Source organism: Heptranchias perlo, chromosome 41 (assembly GCF_035084215.1).
Source record: "Heptranchias perlo isolate sHepPer1 chromosome 41, sHepPer1.hap1, whole genome shotgun sequence".
In the NCBI taxonomy this organism is placed as follows: Eukaryota; Metazoa; Chordata; class Chondrichthyes; order Hexanchiformes; family Hexanchidae; genus Heptranchias; species Heptranchias perlo.
The window spans coordinates 15,527,936-15,544,907 of NC_090365.1; the positions used below are offsets into that span (position 1 = coordinate 15,527,936).

The 16,972-nt window shown below is 53.1% G+C and overlaps 1 long non-coding RNA gene across 4 annotated transcripts in view; it reads right to left on the bottom strand.

Annotated features, from left to right (window-relative positions):
• The window catches only part of LOC137306089 (uncharacterized), a 171,660-nt gene that overhangs the window by 83,461 nt on the left and 71,227 nt on the right, over positions 1-16,972 (bottom strand). The window lies entirely within an intron of this gene.

The window sequence follows — 16,972 nt, forward strand, 5'->3', positions numbered from 1 at the left end:
CCTCACCCACTGTCTATGTATCAGTGACCCTCACCCACTGTCTCTGTTTCAGAGACCCTCACCCACTGTCTTTGTATCAGAGACCCTCACCCACTGTCTCTGTATCAGAAAACCTCACCCACTGTCTCTGTATCAGAGACCCGCACCCACTGTCTCTGTATCAGAGACCCTCACCCACTGTCTCTGTATCAGAAAACCTCACCCACTGTCTCTGTATCAGAGACCCTCACTCACTGTTTCTGTTTCAGGGACCCTCACCCACTATCTCTGTATCAGAGACCCTCACCCACGATCTCTGCATCAGGGACCCCCACCCACGGTCTCTGTATCAGAGACCCTCACTCACTGTCTCTGTATCAGAGACCCTCACCCACTGCCTCTGTATCAGAGACCCTCACCCACTGCCTCTGTATCAGAGACCCTCATCCACTGTCTCTGTATCAGAGACCCTAACTCACTGTTTCTGTTTCAGGGACCCTCACCCACTGTCTCTGTATCAGAGACCCTCACCCACTTTCACTGTATCAGGACCCTCACCCACTGTCTCTGTATCAGAGACCCTCACTCACTGTCTCTGTATCAGGACCCTCACCCACTGTCTCTGTATCAGAGACCCTCACCCACTGTCTCTGTATCAGAGACCCACACCCACTGTCTCTGTATCAGGGACCCTCACGCACGATCTCTGCATCAGGGACCCCCACCCACGGTCTCTGTATCAGAGACCCTCACTCACTGTCTCTGTATCAGAGACACTCACTCACTGCCTCTGTATCAGAGACACTCACCAACTGTCTCTGTATCAGAGACCCTCATCCACTGTCTCTGTATCAGAGACCCTAACTCACTGTTTCTGTTTCAGGGACCCTCACCCACTGTCTCTGTATCAGAGACCCTCACCCACTTTCACTGTATCAGAGACCCTCACCCACTGTCTCTATATCAGAGACCGTAACCCATTGTCTCTGTATCAGAGACCCTCACCCACTGTCTCTGTATCAGAGACCCTCACCCACTTTCACTGTATCAGAGACACTCACCCAATGTCTCTGTATCGGAGACCCTCAACCACTGTCTCTGTATCAGAGACCCTCACCCACTGTCTGTCTATCGGAGACCCTCACCCACTGTTTCTGTTTCAGAGACCCTCACCCACTGCCTCTGTATTGGAGACCCTCACCCATGGTCTCTGTATCAGAAACCCTCACCCACTGTCTCTGTATCAGAGACCCTCACCCACTGTCTCTGTATCAGGGACCCTCACCCACTGTCTCTGTATCAGAGACGCTCACCCACTGTCTCTGTATCAGAGACCCTCACCCACTGTCTCTGTATCAGAGAGCCTCACCCACTGTCTCTGCATCGGGGACCCTCACCCACTGTCTCTGTATCAGGGACCCTCACCCACTGTCTCTGTATCAGGGACCCTCACCCACTGTCTCTGTATCAGGGACCCTCACCCACTGTCTCTGTATCAGGGACCATCACCCACTATCTCTGTATCAGGGACCCTCACTCACTGTCACTGTATCAGAGACCCTCACCCACTGCCTCTGGATCAGAGACCCTCACCCACTATCTCTGTATCAGGGACCCTCACCCACTGTCTCTGTATCAGAGACCCTCACCCACTGCCTCTGTATCAGGGACCCTCACCCACTGTCTCTGTATCAGAGACCCTCACTCACTGTTTCTGTTTCAGTGACCCTCACCCACTATCTCTGTATCAGGGACCCTCACTCACGGTCTCTGTATCAGAGACCCTCACCCACTGTCTCTGCATCAGGGACCCTCACCAACGGTCTCTGTATCAGGGACCCTCACCCACGGTCTCTGTATCAGAGACCCTTACCCACTGTCTCTGTATCAGAGACCCTCACCCACTGTCTCTGTATCAGGACCCTCACCCACTGTCTCTGTATCAGAGACCCTCACCCACTGTCTCTGTTTCAGAGACCCTCACCCACTGTCTCTGTATCAGAGACCCTCACCCACGGTCTCTGTATCAGGGACCCTCACCCACGGTCTCTGTATCAGAAACCCTCCCCCACTGTCTCTGTATCAGAGACCCTCACCCACTGTCTCTGTATCAGGACCCTCACCCACTGTCTCTGTATCAGAGACCCTCACCCACTGTCTCTGTATCAGAGACCCTCACTTACTGTCTCTGTATCAGAGACCCTCACCCACTGTCTCTGTTTCAAAGACCCTGACCCACTGTCTCTGTATCAGAGACCCTCACCCACTGTCTCTGTATCAGAGACCCTCACTCACTGTCTCTGCATCAGGATCCTCACCCACTGTCTCTGTATCAGGGACCCTCACCCACCATCTCGGTATCAGGGACCCTCACCCACTGTCTCTGTTTCAGGGACCCTCACCCACTATCTCTGTATCAGAGACCCTCACCCACTGTCTCTGTATCAGAGACCCTCACTCACTGTCATTGTATCAGAGACCCTCACCCACTGTCTCTGTATCAGAGAACCTCACCCACTGTCTCTGTATCAGGGACCCTCACCCACTGTCTCTGTATCAGAGACCCTCACTCACTGTCACTGTATCAGGGACCCTCATTCACTGTTTCCGTTTCAGGGACCCTCACCCACTGTCTCTGCATCAGAGACCCTCACCCACTGTCTCTGTATCAGAGAGCCTCACTCACTGTTTCTGTTTCAGGGACCCTCACCCACTGTCTCTGTGTCAGGGAACCTCACCCACGGTCTCTGTATCAGAGACCCTCACCCGCTGTCTCTGTATCAGGACCCTCATCGACTGTCTCTGTATCAGAGACCCTCACCCACTGTCTCTGTATCAGAGACCCTCACCCACTTTCACTGTATCAGAGACACTCACCCAATGTCTCTGTATCGGAGACCCTCAACCACTGTCTCTGTATCAGAGACCCGAACTCACTGTTTCTGTTTCAGGGACCCTCACCCACTGTCTCTGTATCAGAGACCCTCACCCACTGCCTCTGTATCAGGGACCCTCACCCACTGTCTCTGTATCAGAGACCCACACCCACTGTCTCTGTATCAGGGACCCTCACGCACGATCTCTGCATCAGGGACCCCCACCCACGGTCTCTGTATCAGAGACCCTCACTCACTGTCTCTGTATCAGAGACACTCACTCACTGCCTCTGTATCAGAGACACTCACCAACTGTCTCTGTATCAGAGACCCTCATCCACTGTCTCTGTATCAGAGACCCTAACTCACTGTTTCTGTTTCAGGGACCCTCACCCACTGTCTCTGTATCAGAGACCCTCACCCACTTTCACTGTATCAGAGACCCTCACCCACTGTCTCTATATCAGAGACCGTAACCCATTGTCTCTGTATCAGAGACCCTCACCCACTGTCTCTGTATCAGAGACCCTCACCCACTTTCACTGTATCAGAGACACTCACCCAATGTCTCTGTATCGGAGACCCTCAACCACTGTCTCTGTATCAGAGACCCTCACCCACTGTCTGTCTATCGGAGACCCTCACCCACTGTTTCTGTTTCAGAGACCCTCACCCACTGCCTCTGTATTGGAGACCCTCACCCATGGTCTCTGTATCAGAAACCCTCACCCACTGTCTCTGTATCAGAGACCCTCACCCACTGTCTCTGTATCAGGGACCCTCACCCACTGTCTCTGTATCAGAGACGCTCACCCACTGTCTCTGTATCAGAGACCCTCACCCACTGTCTCTGTATCAGAGAGCCTCACCCACTGTCTCTGCATCGGGGACCCTCACCCACTGTCTCTGTATCAGGGACCCTCACCCACTGTCTCTGTATCAGGGACCCTCACCCACTGTCTCTGTATCAGGGACCCTCACCCACTGTCTCTGTATCAGGGACCATCACCCACTATCTCTGTATCAGGGACCCTCACTCACTGTCACTGTATCAGAGACCCTCACCCACTGCCTCTGGATCAGAGACCCTCACCCACTATCTCTGTATCAGGGACCCTCACCCACTGTCTCTGTATCAGAGACCCTCACCCACTGCCTCTGTATCAGGGACCCTCACCCACTGTCTCTGTATCAGAGACCCTCACTCACTGTTTCTGTTTCAGTGACCCTCACCCACTATCTCTGTATCAGGGACCCTCACTCACGGTCTCTGTATCAGAGACCCTCACCCACTGTCTCTGCATCAGGGACCCTCACCAACGGTCTCTGTATCAGGGACCCTCACCCACGGTCTCTGTATCAGAGACCCTTACCCACTGTCTCTGTATCAGAGACCCTCACCCACTGTCTCTGTATCAGGACCCTCACCCACTGTCTCTGTATCAGAGACCCTCACCCACTGTCTCTGTTTCAGAGACCCTCACCCACTGTCTCTGTATCAGAGACCCTCACCCACGGTCTCTGTATCAGGGACCCTCACCCACGGTCTCTGTATCAGAAACCCTCCCCCACTGTCTCTGTATCAGAGACCCTCACCCACTGTCTCTGTATCAGGACCCTCACCCACTGTCTCTGTATCAGAGACCCTCACCCACTGTCTCTGTATCAGAGACCCTCACTTACTGTCTCTGTATCAGAGACCCTCACCCACTGTCTCTGTTTCAAAGACCCTGACCCACTGTCTCTGTATCAGAGACCCTCACCCACTGTCTCTGTATCAGAGACCCTCACTCACTGTCTCTGCATCAGGATCCTCACCCACTGTCTCTGTATCAGAGACCCTCACCCACTGTCTCTGTATCAGAGAGCCTCACCCACTGTCTCTGCATCAGGGACCCTCACCCACTGTCTCTGTATCAGGGACCCTCACCCACTGTCTCTGCACCAGGGACCCTCACCCACTGTCTCTGTATCAGGGACCCTCACCCACTGTCTCTGTATCAGGGACCATCACCCACTATCTCTGTATCAGGGACCCTCACTCACTGTCTTTGTATCACAGACCCTCACCCACTGTCTCTGGATCAGAGACCCTCACCCACTGTCTCTGTATCAGGGACCCTCAACCACTATCTCTGTATCAGGGACCCTCACCCACTGTCTCTGTATCAGGACCCTCACCCACTGTCTCTGTATCAGAGACCCTGACCCACTGTCTCTGTATCAGAGACCCTCAACCATTGTCTCTGTATCAGAGACCCTCACTCACTGTCTCTGCATCAGGATCCTCACCCACTGTCTCTGTATCAGGGACCCTCACCCACCATCTCGGTATCAGGGACCCTCACCCACTGTCTCTGTTTCAGGGACCCTCACCCACTATCTCTGTATCAGAGACCCTCACCCACTGTCTCTGTATCAGAGACCCTCACCCACTGTCTCTGTATCAGGGACCCTCACCCACCATCTCGGTATCAGGGACCCTCACCCATTATCTCTGTATCAGAGACCCTCACCCACTGCCTCTGTATCAGAGACCCTCACTCACTGTCACTGTATCAGAGACCCTCATTCACTGTTTCCGTTTCAGGGACCCTCACCCACTGTCTCTGTATCAGAGACCCTCACCCACTGTCTCTATCAGAGACCCTCACTCACTGTTTCTGTTTCAGGACCCTCACCCACTATCTCTATACCAGGGACACTCACTCACTGGCTCTGTATCAGAGACCCTCACCCACTGTCACTGTATCAGGGACCCACACCCACGGTCTCTGTATCAGAGACCCTCACCCACTGTCTCTGTATCAGAGACCCTCACTCACTGTCTATGTATCAGAGACCCTCACCCACTGTCTCTATCAGAGACCCTCACTCACTGTCTCTGTATCAGAGACCCTCACCCACGGTCTCTGTATCAGAGACCCTCACCCACTGTCTCTGTATCAGAGACCCTCACCCACTGTCTCTGTATCAGGACCCTCACCCACTGTCTCTGTATCAGAGACCCTCACCCACTGTCTCTGTATCAGAGACCCTCACTCACTGTCACTGTATCAGAGACCCTCATTCACTGTTTCCGTTTCAGGGACCCTCACCCACTGTCTCTGTATCAGAGACCCTCACTCACTGTCACTGTATCAGAGACCCTCACTCACTGTTTCTGTTTCAGGGACCCTCACCCACTATCTCTGTATCAGGGACCCTCACCCACTGTCTCTGTATCAGAGACCCTCACTCACTGTTTCTGTTTCAGGGACCCTCACCCACTGTCTCTGTGTCAGGGACCCTCACCCACGGTCTCTGTATCAGAGACCCTCACCCGCTGTCTCTGTATCAGGACCCTCATCCACTGTCTCTGTATCAGAGACCCTCACCTACTGTCACTGCATCAGAGACCCTCACTCACTGTCTCTGTATCAGGACCTCACCCACTGTCTCTGTATCAGAGACCTTCACTCACTGTCTCTGTATCAGAGACCCTCACCCACTGTCTCTATCAGAGACCCTCACTCACTGTCTCTGTATCAGAGAGCCTCACCCACTGTCTCTGTATCAGAGACCCTCACTCACTGTTTCTGTATCAGAGACCCTCACCCACTATCTCTGCATCAGTGACCCTCACCCACTGTCTCTGTATCAGAGACCCTCACCCACTGTCTCTGTATCAGAGATCCTCACCCACTGTCTCTGTATCAGGACCCTCACCCACTGTCTCTGTATCAGGACCCTCACCCACTGTCTCTGTATCAGGACCCTCACCCACTGTCTCTGTATCAGAGACCCTCACCCACTGTCTCTGTATCAGAGACCCTCACCCACTGTCTCTGTATCAGAGACCCTCACTCACTGTTTCTGTTTCAGGGACCCTCACCCACTATCTCTGTATCAGGGACCCTCACCCACTGTCTCTATCAGAGACCCTCACCCACTATCTCTGTATCAGGGACACTCACTCACTGTCTCTCTATCAGAGACCCTCACCCACTATCTCTGTATCAGGGACACTCACTCACTATCTCTGTATCAGGACCCTCACCCACTGTCTCTGTATCAGAGACCCTCACCCACTATCTCTGTATCAGGGATCCTCACCCACTGTCTCCGTATCAGAGACCCTCACTCACTGTTTCTGTTTCAGGGACCCTCACCCACTATCTCTGTATCAGGGACCCTCACCCACTATCTCTGTATCAGGGACCCTCACCCACTGTCTCTGTATCAGGGACCCTCACCCACTATCTCTGTATCAGAGACCCTCACCCAAAGTCTCTGTTACAGGACCCTCACCCACTGTCTCTGCATCAGAGACCCTCACTCACTGTCTCTGTATCAGAAACCCTCACTCACTGTCTCTGTATCAGAGAGCCTCACCCACTGTCTCTGTATCAGAGACCCTCACTCACTGTTTCTGTATCAGAGACCCTCACCCACTATCTCTGCATCAGTGACCCTCACCCACTGTCTCTGTATCAGAGACCCTCACCCACTGTCTCTGTATCAGAGATCCTCACCCACTGTCTCTGTATCAGGACCCTCACCCACTGTCTCTGTATCAGGACCCTCACCCACTGTCTCTGTATCAGGACCCTCACCCACTGTCTCTGTATCAGAGACCCTCACCCACTGTCTCTGTATCAGAGACCCTCACCCACTGTCTCTGTATCAGAGACCCTCACTCACTGTTTCTGTTTCAGGGACCCTCACCCACTATCTCTGTATCAGGGACCCTCACCCACTGTCTCTATCAGAGACCCTCACCCACTATCTCTGTATCAGGGACACTCACTCACTGTCTCTCTATCAGAGACCCTCACCCACTATCTCTGTATCAGGGACACTCACTCACTATCTCTGTATCAGGACCCTCACCCACTGTCTCTGTATCAGAGACCCTCACCCACTATCTCTGTATCAGGGATCCTCACCCACTGTCTCCGTATCAGAGACCCTCACTCACTGTTTCTGTTTCAGGGACCCTCACCCACTATCTCTGTATCAGGGACCCTCACCCACTATCTCTGTATCAGGGACCCTCACCCACTGTCTCTGTATCAGGGACCCTCACCCACTATCTCTGTATCAGAGACCCTCACCCAAAGTCTCTGTTACAGGACCCTCACCCACTGTCTCTGCATCAGAGACCCTCACTCATTGTCTCTGTATCAGAAACCCTCACTCACTGTCTCTGTATCAGGGACCCTCACTCACTATTTCTGTTTCAGGACCCTCACCCACTGTCTCTGTATCAGAGACCCTCACTCACTGTCTCTGTATCAGAGACCCTCACCCACTGTCTCTATCAGAGACCCTCACTCACTGTTTCTGTTTCAGGACCCTCACCCACTATCTCTATACCAGGGACACTCACTCACTGGCTCTGTATCAGAGACCCTCACCCACTGTCACTGTATCAGGGACCCACACCCACGGTCTCTGTATCAGAGACCCTCACCCACTGTCTCTGTATCAGAGACCCTCACTCACTGTCTCTGTATCAGAGACCCTCACCCACTGTCTCTATCAGAGACCCTCACTCACTGTCTCTGTATCAGAGACCCTCACCCACGGTCTCTGTATCAGAGACCCTCACCCACTGTCTCTGTATCAGAGACCCTCACCCACTGTCTCTGTATCAGAGACCCTCACCCACTGTCTCTGTATCAGGACCCTCACCCACTGTCTCTGTATGAGAGACCCTCACCAACTGTCTCTGTATCAGAGACCCTAACTCACTGTTTCTGTTTCACGGACCCTCACCCACTATCTCTGTATCAGGGACCCTCACCCACGGTCTCTGTATCAGGGACCCTCACCCACGGTCTCTGTATCAGGGACCCTCACCCACTGTCTCTGATTCAGAGACCCTCACCCACTGTCTATGTATCAGAGACCCTCACTTACTGTCTCTGTATCAGAGACCCGCACCCACTGTCTCTGTATCAGAGACCCTCACCCACTGTCTCTGTATCAGAGAACCTCACCCACTGTCTCTGTATCAGAGACCCTCACCCACTGTCTCTGTATCAGAGACCCTCACTCACTGTTTCTGTTTCAGGGACCCTCACCCACTATCTCTGTATGAGAGACCCTCACTCACTGTTTCTGGTTCAGGGACCCTCACCCACAATCTCTGTATCAGAGACCCTCACCCACGGTCTCTGTATCACGGACCCTCACCCACTGTCTCTGTATCAGAGACCCTCACTCACTGTTTCTGTTTCAGGGACCGTCACCCACGATCTCTGTATCAGGGACCCTCACCCACTGTCTCTGTATCAGAGACCCTCACTCACTGTCCCTGTATCAGAGACTCTCACACACGGTCTCTGTACCAGAGACCCTCACTCACTGTCTCTGTATCAGAGACGCTCACCCACTGCCTCTGTATCAGGGACCCTCACCCACTGTCTCTGTATCAGAGACCCTCATCCACTGTCTCTGTATCAGAGACCCTAACTCACTGTTTCTGTTTCAGGGACCCTCACCCACTGTCTCTGTATCAGAGACCCTCACCCACTTTCACTGTATCAGGGACCCTCACCCACTGTCTCTGTATCAGAGACCCTCACCCACGGTCTCTGTATCAGAGACCCTCACCCACTTTTACTGTATCAGGGAACCTCACCCACTATCTCGGTATCAGAGACCCTCACCCACTGTCTCTGTATCGGAGACCCTCACCCACTGCCTCTGTATCAGAGACCCTCACCCACGGTCTCTGCATCAGAAACCCTCACCCACGGTCTCGGTATCAGAGACCCTCACCCACTGTCTCTGTATCAGAGACCCTCACTCACTGTCTCTGTATCAGAGACCCTCACCCACTGCCTCTGTATCAGAGACCCTCACCCACTGTCTCTGTATCAGAGACCCTCACTCAGTGTCTCTGTATCAGGACCCTCACCCACTGTCTCTGTATCAGAGACCCTCACTCACTGTTTCTGTTTCAGGGACCCTCACCCACTATCTCTGTATCAGGGACCCTCACCCACTGTCTCTATCAGAGACCCTCACCCACTATCTCTGTATCAGGGACACTCACTCACTGTCTCTCTATCAGAGACCCTCACCCACTATCTCTGTATCAGGGACACTCACTCACTATCTCTGTATCAGGACCCTCACCCACTGTCTCTGTATCAGAGACCCTCACCCACTATCTCTGTATCAGGGACCCTCACCCACTGTCTCCGTATCAGAGACCCTCACTCACTGTTTCTGTTTCAGGGACCCTCACCCACTATCTCTGTATCAGGAACCCTCACCCACTATCTCTGTATCAGGGACCCTCACCCACTGTCTCTGTATCAGGGACCCTCACCCACGATCTCTGTATCAGAGACCCTCACCCAAAGTCTCTGTTACAGGACCCTCACCCACTGTCTCTGCATCAGAGACCCTCACTCACTGTCTCTGTATCAGAAACCCTCACTCACGGTCTCTGTATCAGAGACCCTCACCCACTGTCTCTGCATCAGGGACCCTCACCAACGGTCTCTGTATCAGGGACCCTCACCCACGGTCTCTGTATCAGAGACCCTTACCCACTGTCTCTGTATCAGAGACCCTCACCCACTGTCTCTGTATCAGGACCCTCACCCACTGTCTCTGTATCAGAGACCCTCACCCACTGTCTCTGTATCAGAGACCCTCACCCACTGTCTCTGTATCAGGACCCTCACCCACTGTCTCTGTATCAGAGACCCTCACCCACTGTCTCTGTTTCAGAGACCCTCACCCACTGTCTCTGTATCAGAGACCCTCACCCACGGTCTCTGTATCAGGGACCCTCACCCACGGTCTCTGTATCAGAAACCCTCCCCCACTGTCTCTGTATCAGAGACCCTCACCCACTGTCTCTGTATCAGAGACCCTCACCCACTGTCTCTGTATCAGAGACCCTCACTTACTGTCTCTGTATCAGAGACCCTCACCCACTGTCTCTGTTTCAAAGACCCTGACCCACTGTCTCTGTATCAGAGACCCTCACCCACTGTCTCTGTATCAGAGACCCTCACTCACTGTCTCTGCATCAGGATCCTCACCCACTGTCTCTGTATCAGGGACCCTCACCCACCATCTCGGTATCAGGGACCCTCACCCACTGTCTCTGTTTCAGGGACCCTCACCCACTATCTCTGTATCAGAGACCCTCACCCACTGTCTCTGTATCAGAGACCCTCATTCACTGTTTCCGTTTCAGGGACCCTCACCCACTGTCTCTGTATCAGAGACCCTCACTCACTGTCACTGTATCAGAGACCCTCACCCGCTGTCTCTGTATCAGGACCCTCATCCACTGTCTCTGTATCAGAGACCCTCACCTACTGTCACTGCATCAGAGACCATCACTCACTGTCTCTGTATCAGGACCCTCACCCACTGTCTCTGTATCAGAGACCCTCACCTACTGTCTCTGTATCAGAGACCCTCACCCACTGTCTCTATCAGAGACCCACACTCACTGTCTCTGTATCAGAGACCCTCACCCACTGTCTCTGTATCAGAGACCCTCACTCACTGTTTCTGTATCAGAGACCCTCACCCACTATCTCTGTATCAGAGACCCTCACCCACTGTCTCTGTATCAGAGACCCTCACCCACTGTCTCTGTATCAGAGATCCTCACCCACTGTCTCTGTATCAGGACCCTCACCCACTGTCTCTGTATCAGGACCCTCACCCACTGTCTCTGTACCAGAGACCCTCACCCACTGTCTCTGTATCAGAGACCCTCACCCACTGTCTCTGTATCAGAGACCCTCACTCACTGTTTCTGTTTCAGGGACCCTCACCCACTATCTCTGTATCAGGGACCCTCACCCACTGTCTCTATCAGAGACCCTCACCCACTATCTCTGTATCAGGGACACTCACTCACTGTCTCTCTATCAGAGACCCTCACCCACTATCTCTGTATCAGGGACACTCACTCACTATCTCTGTATCAGGACCCTCACCCACTGTCTCTGTATCAGAGACCCTCACCCACTATCTCTGTATCAGGGACCCTCACCCACTGTCTCCGTATCAGAGACCCTCACTCACTGTTTCTGTTTCAGGGACCCTCACCCACTATCTCTGTATCAGGAACCCTCACCCACTATCTCTGTATCAGGGACCCTCACCCACTGTCTCTGTATCAGGGACCCTCACCCACGATCTCTGTATCAGAGACCCTCACCCAAAGTCTCTGTTACAGGACCCTCACCCACTGTCTCTGCATCAGAGACCCTCACTCACTGTCTCTGTATCAGAAACCCTCACTCACGGTCTCTGTATCAGAGACCCTCACCCACTGTCTCTGCATCAGGGACCCTCACCAACGGTCTCTGTATCAGGGACCCTCACCCACGGTCTCTGTATCAGAGACCCTTACCCACTGTCTCTGTATCAGAGACCCTCACCCACTGTCTCTGTATCAGGACCCTCACCCACTGTCTCTGTATCAGAGACCCTCACCCACTGTCTCTGTATCAGAGACCCTCACCCACTGTCTCTGTATCAGGACCCTCACCCACTGTCTCTGTATCAGAGACCCTCACCCACTGTCTCTGTTTCAGAGACCCTCACCCACTGTCTCTGTATCAGAGACCCTCACCCACGGTCTCTGTATCAGGGACCCTCACCCACGGTCTCTGTATCAGAAACCCTCACCCACTGTCTCTGTATCAGAGACCCTCACCCACTGTCTCTGTATCAGAGACCCTCACCCACTGTCTCTGTATCAGAGACCCTCACTTACTGTCTCTGTATCAGAGACCCTCACCCACTGTCTCTGTTTCAAAGACCCTGACCCACTGTCTCTGTATCAGAGACCCTCACCCACTGTCTCTGTATCAGAGACCCTCACTCACTGTCTCTGCATCAGGATCCTCACCCACTGTCTCTGTATCAGGGACCCTCACCCACCATCTCGGTATCAGGGACCCTCACCCACTGTCTCTGTTTCAGGGACCCTCACCCACTATCTCTGTATCAGAGACCCTCACCCACTGTCTCTGTATCAGAGACCCTCATTCACTGTTTCCGTTTCAGGGACCCTCACCCACTGTCTCTGTATCAGAGACCCTCACTCACTGTCACTGTATCAGAGACCCTCACCCGCTGTCTCTGTATCAGGACCCTCATCCACTGTCTCTGTATCAGAGACCCTCACCTACTGTCACTGCATCAGAGACCATCACTCACTGTCTCTGTATCAGGACCCTCACCCACTGTCTCTGTATCAGAGACCCTCACCTACTGTCTCTGTATCAGAGACCCTCACCCACTGTCTCTATCAGAGACCCACACTCACTGTCTCTGTATCAGAGACCCTCACCCACTGTCTCTGTATCAGAGACCCTCACTCACTGTTTCTGTATCAGAGACCCTCACCCACTATCTCTGTATCAGAGACCCTCACCCACTGTCTCTGTATCAGAGACCCTCACCCACTGTCTCTGTATCAGAGATCCTCACCCACTGTCTCTGTATCAGGACCCTCACCCACTGTCTCTGTATCAGGACCCTCACCCACTGTCTCTGTACCAGAGACCCTCACCCACTGTCTCTGTATCAGAGACCCTCACCCACTGTCTCTGTATCAGAGACCCTCACTCACTGTTTCTGTTTCAGGGACCCTCACCCACTATCTCTGTATCAGGGACCCTCACCCACTGTCTCTATCAGAGACCCTCACCCACTATCTCTGTATCAGGGACACTCACTCACTGTCTCTCTATCAGAGACCCTCACCCACTATCTCTGTATCAGGGACACTCACTCACTATCTCTGTATCAGGACCCTCACCCACTGTCTCTGTATCAGAGACCCTCACCCACTATCTCTGTATCAGGGACCCTCACCCACTGTCTCCGTATCAGAGACCCTCACTCACTGTTTCTGTTTCAGGGACCCTCACCCACTATCTCTGTATCAGGAACCCTCACCCACTATCTCTGTATCAGGGACCCTCACCCACTGTCTCTGTATCAGGGACCCTCACCCACGATCTCTGTATCAGAGACCCTCACCCAAAGTCTCTGTTACAGGACCCTCACCCACTGTCTCTGCATCAGAGACCCTCACTCACTGTCTCTGTATCAGAAACCCTCACTCACTGTCTCTGTATCAGGGACCCTCACTCACTATTTCTGTTTCAGGACCCTCACCCACTGTCTCTGTATCAGAGACCCTCACTCACTGTCTCTGTATCAGAGACCCTCACTCACTGTCTCTGTATCAGAGACCCTCATCCACTGTCTCTATCAGAGACCCTCACTCACTGTTTCTGTTTCAGGACCCTCACCCACTATCTCTATACCAGGGACACTCACTCACTGGCTCTGTATCAGAGACCCTCACCCACTGTCACTGTATCAGGGACCCACACCCACGGTCTCTGTATCAGAGACCCTCACCCACTGTCTCTGTATCAGAGACCCTCACTCACTGTCTCTGTATCAGAGACCCTCACCCACTGTCTCTATCAGAGACCCTCACTCACTGTCTCTGTATCAGAGACCATCACCCACGGTCTCTGTATCAGAAACCCTCACTCACTGTCTCTGTATCAGGGACCCTCACTCACTATTTCTGTTTCAGGACCCTCACCCACTGTCTCTGTATCAGAGACCCTCACTCACTGTCTCTGTATCAGAGACCCTCACTCACTGTCTCTGTATCAGAGACCCTCACCCACTGTCTCTATCAGAGACCCTCACTCACTGTTTCTGTTTAAGGACCCTCACCCACTATCTCTATACCAGGGACACTCACCCACTGTCTCTGTATCAGAGACCCTCACCCACTGTCTCTGTATCAGAGACCCTCACTCACTGTTTCTGTTTCAGGGACCCTCACCCACTATCTCTGTATCAGGGACCCTCACCCACTGTCTCTATCAGAGACCCTCACCCACTATCTCTGTATCAGGGACACTCACTCACTGTCTCTCTATCAGAGACCCTCACCCACTATCTCTGTATCAGGGACACTCACTCACTATCTCTGTATCAGGACCCTCACCCACTGTCTCTGTATCAGAGACCCTCACCCACTATCTCTGTATCAGGGACCCTCACCCACTGTCTCCGTATCAGAGACCCTCACTCACTGTTTCTGTTTCAGGGACCCTCACCCACTATCTCTGTATCAGGGACCCTCACCCACTATCTCTGTATCAGGGACCCTCACCCACTGTCTCTGTATCAGGGACCCTCACCCACTATCTCTGTATCAGAGACCCTCACCCAAAGTCTCTGTTACAGGACCCTCACCCACTGTCTCTGCATCAGAGACCCTCACTCACTGTCTCTGTATCAGAAACCCTCACTCACTGTCTCTGTATCAGGGACCCTCACTCACTATTTCTGTTTCAGGACCCTCACCCACTGTCTCTGTATCAGAGACCCTCACTCACTGTCTCTGTATCAGAGACCCTCACTCACTGTCTCTGTATCAGAGACCCTCACCCACTGTCTCTATCAGAGACCCTCACTCACTGTTTCTGTTTCAGGACCCTCACCCACTATCTCTATACCAGGGACACTCACTCACTGGCTCTGTATCAGAGACCCTCACCCACTGTCACTGTATCAGGGACCCACACCCACGGTCTCTGTATCAGAGACCCTCACCCACTGTCTCTGTATCAGAGACCCTCACTCACTGTCTCTGTATCAGAGACCCTCACCCACTGTCTCTATCAGAGACCCTCACTCACTGTCTCTGTATCAGAGACCATCACCCACGGTCTCTGTATCAGAGACCCTCACCCACTGGCTCTGTATCAGAGACCCTCACCCACTGTCTCTGTATCAGAGACCCTCACCCACTGTCTCTGTATCAGGACCCTCACCCACTGTCTCTGTATGAGAGACCCTCACCAACTGTCTCTGTATCAGAGACCCTAACTCACTATTTCTGTTTCACGGACCCTCACCCACTATCTCTGTATCAGGGACCCTCATCCACGGTCTCTGTATCAGGGACCCTCACCCACGGTCTCTGCATCAGGGACCCTCACCCACTGTCTCTGATTCAGAGACCCTCGCCCACTGTCTATGTATCAGAGACCCTCACTTACTGTCTCTGTATCAGAGACCCGCACCCACTGTCTCTGTATCAGAGACCCTCACCCACTGTCTCTGTATCAGAGAACCTCACCCACTGTCTCTGTATCAGAGACCCTCACCCACTGTCTCTGTATCAGAGACCCTCACTCACTGTTTCTGTTTCAGGGACCCTCACCCACTATCTCTGTATCAGAGACCCTCACTCACTGTTTCTGGTTCAGGGACCCTCACCCACAATCTCTGTATCAGAGACCCTCACCCACGGTCTCTGTATCAGAGACCCTCACCCACTGTCTCTGTATCAGAGACCCTCACTCACTGTTTCTGTTTCAGGGACCGTCACCCACGATCTCTGTATCAGGGACCCTCACCCACTGTCTCTGTATCAGAGACCCTCACTCACTGTCCCTGTATCAGAGACCCTCACCCACGGTCTCTGTATCAGAGACCCTCACTCACTGTCTCTGTATCAGAGACCCTCACCCACTGCCTCTGTATCAGGGACCCTCACCCACTGTCTCTGTATCAGAGACCCTCATCCACTGTCTCTGTATCAGAGACCCTAACTCACTGTTTCTGTTTCAGGGACCCTCACCCACTGTCTCTGTATCAGAGACCCTCACCCACTTTCACTGTATCAGGGACCCTCACCCACTGTCTCTGTATCAGAGACCCTCACCCACGGTCTCTGTATCAGAGACCCTCACCCACTTTTACTGTATCAGGGAACCTCACCCACTATCTCGGTATCAGAGACCCTCACCCACTGTCTCTGTATCGGAGACCCTCACCCACTGCCTCTGTATCAGAGACCCTCACCCACGGTCTCTGCATCAGAAACCCTCACCCACTGTCTCGGTATCAGAGATCCTCACCCACTGTCTCTGTATCAGAGACCCTCACTCACTGTCTCTGTATCAGAGACCCTCACCCACTGCCTCTGTATCAGAGACCCTCACCCACTGTCTCTGTATCAGAGACCCTCACTCAGTGTCTCTGTATCAGGACCCTCACCCACTGTCTCTGTATCAGAGACCCTCACACACTGTCTC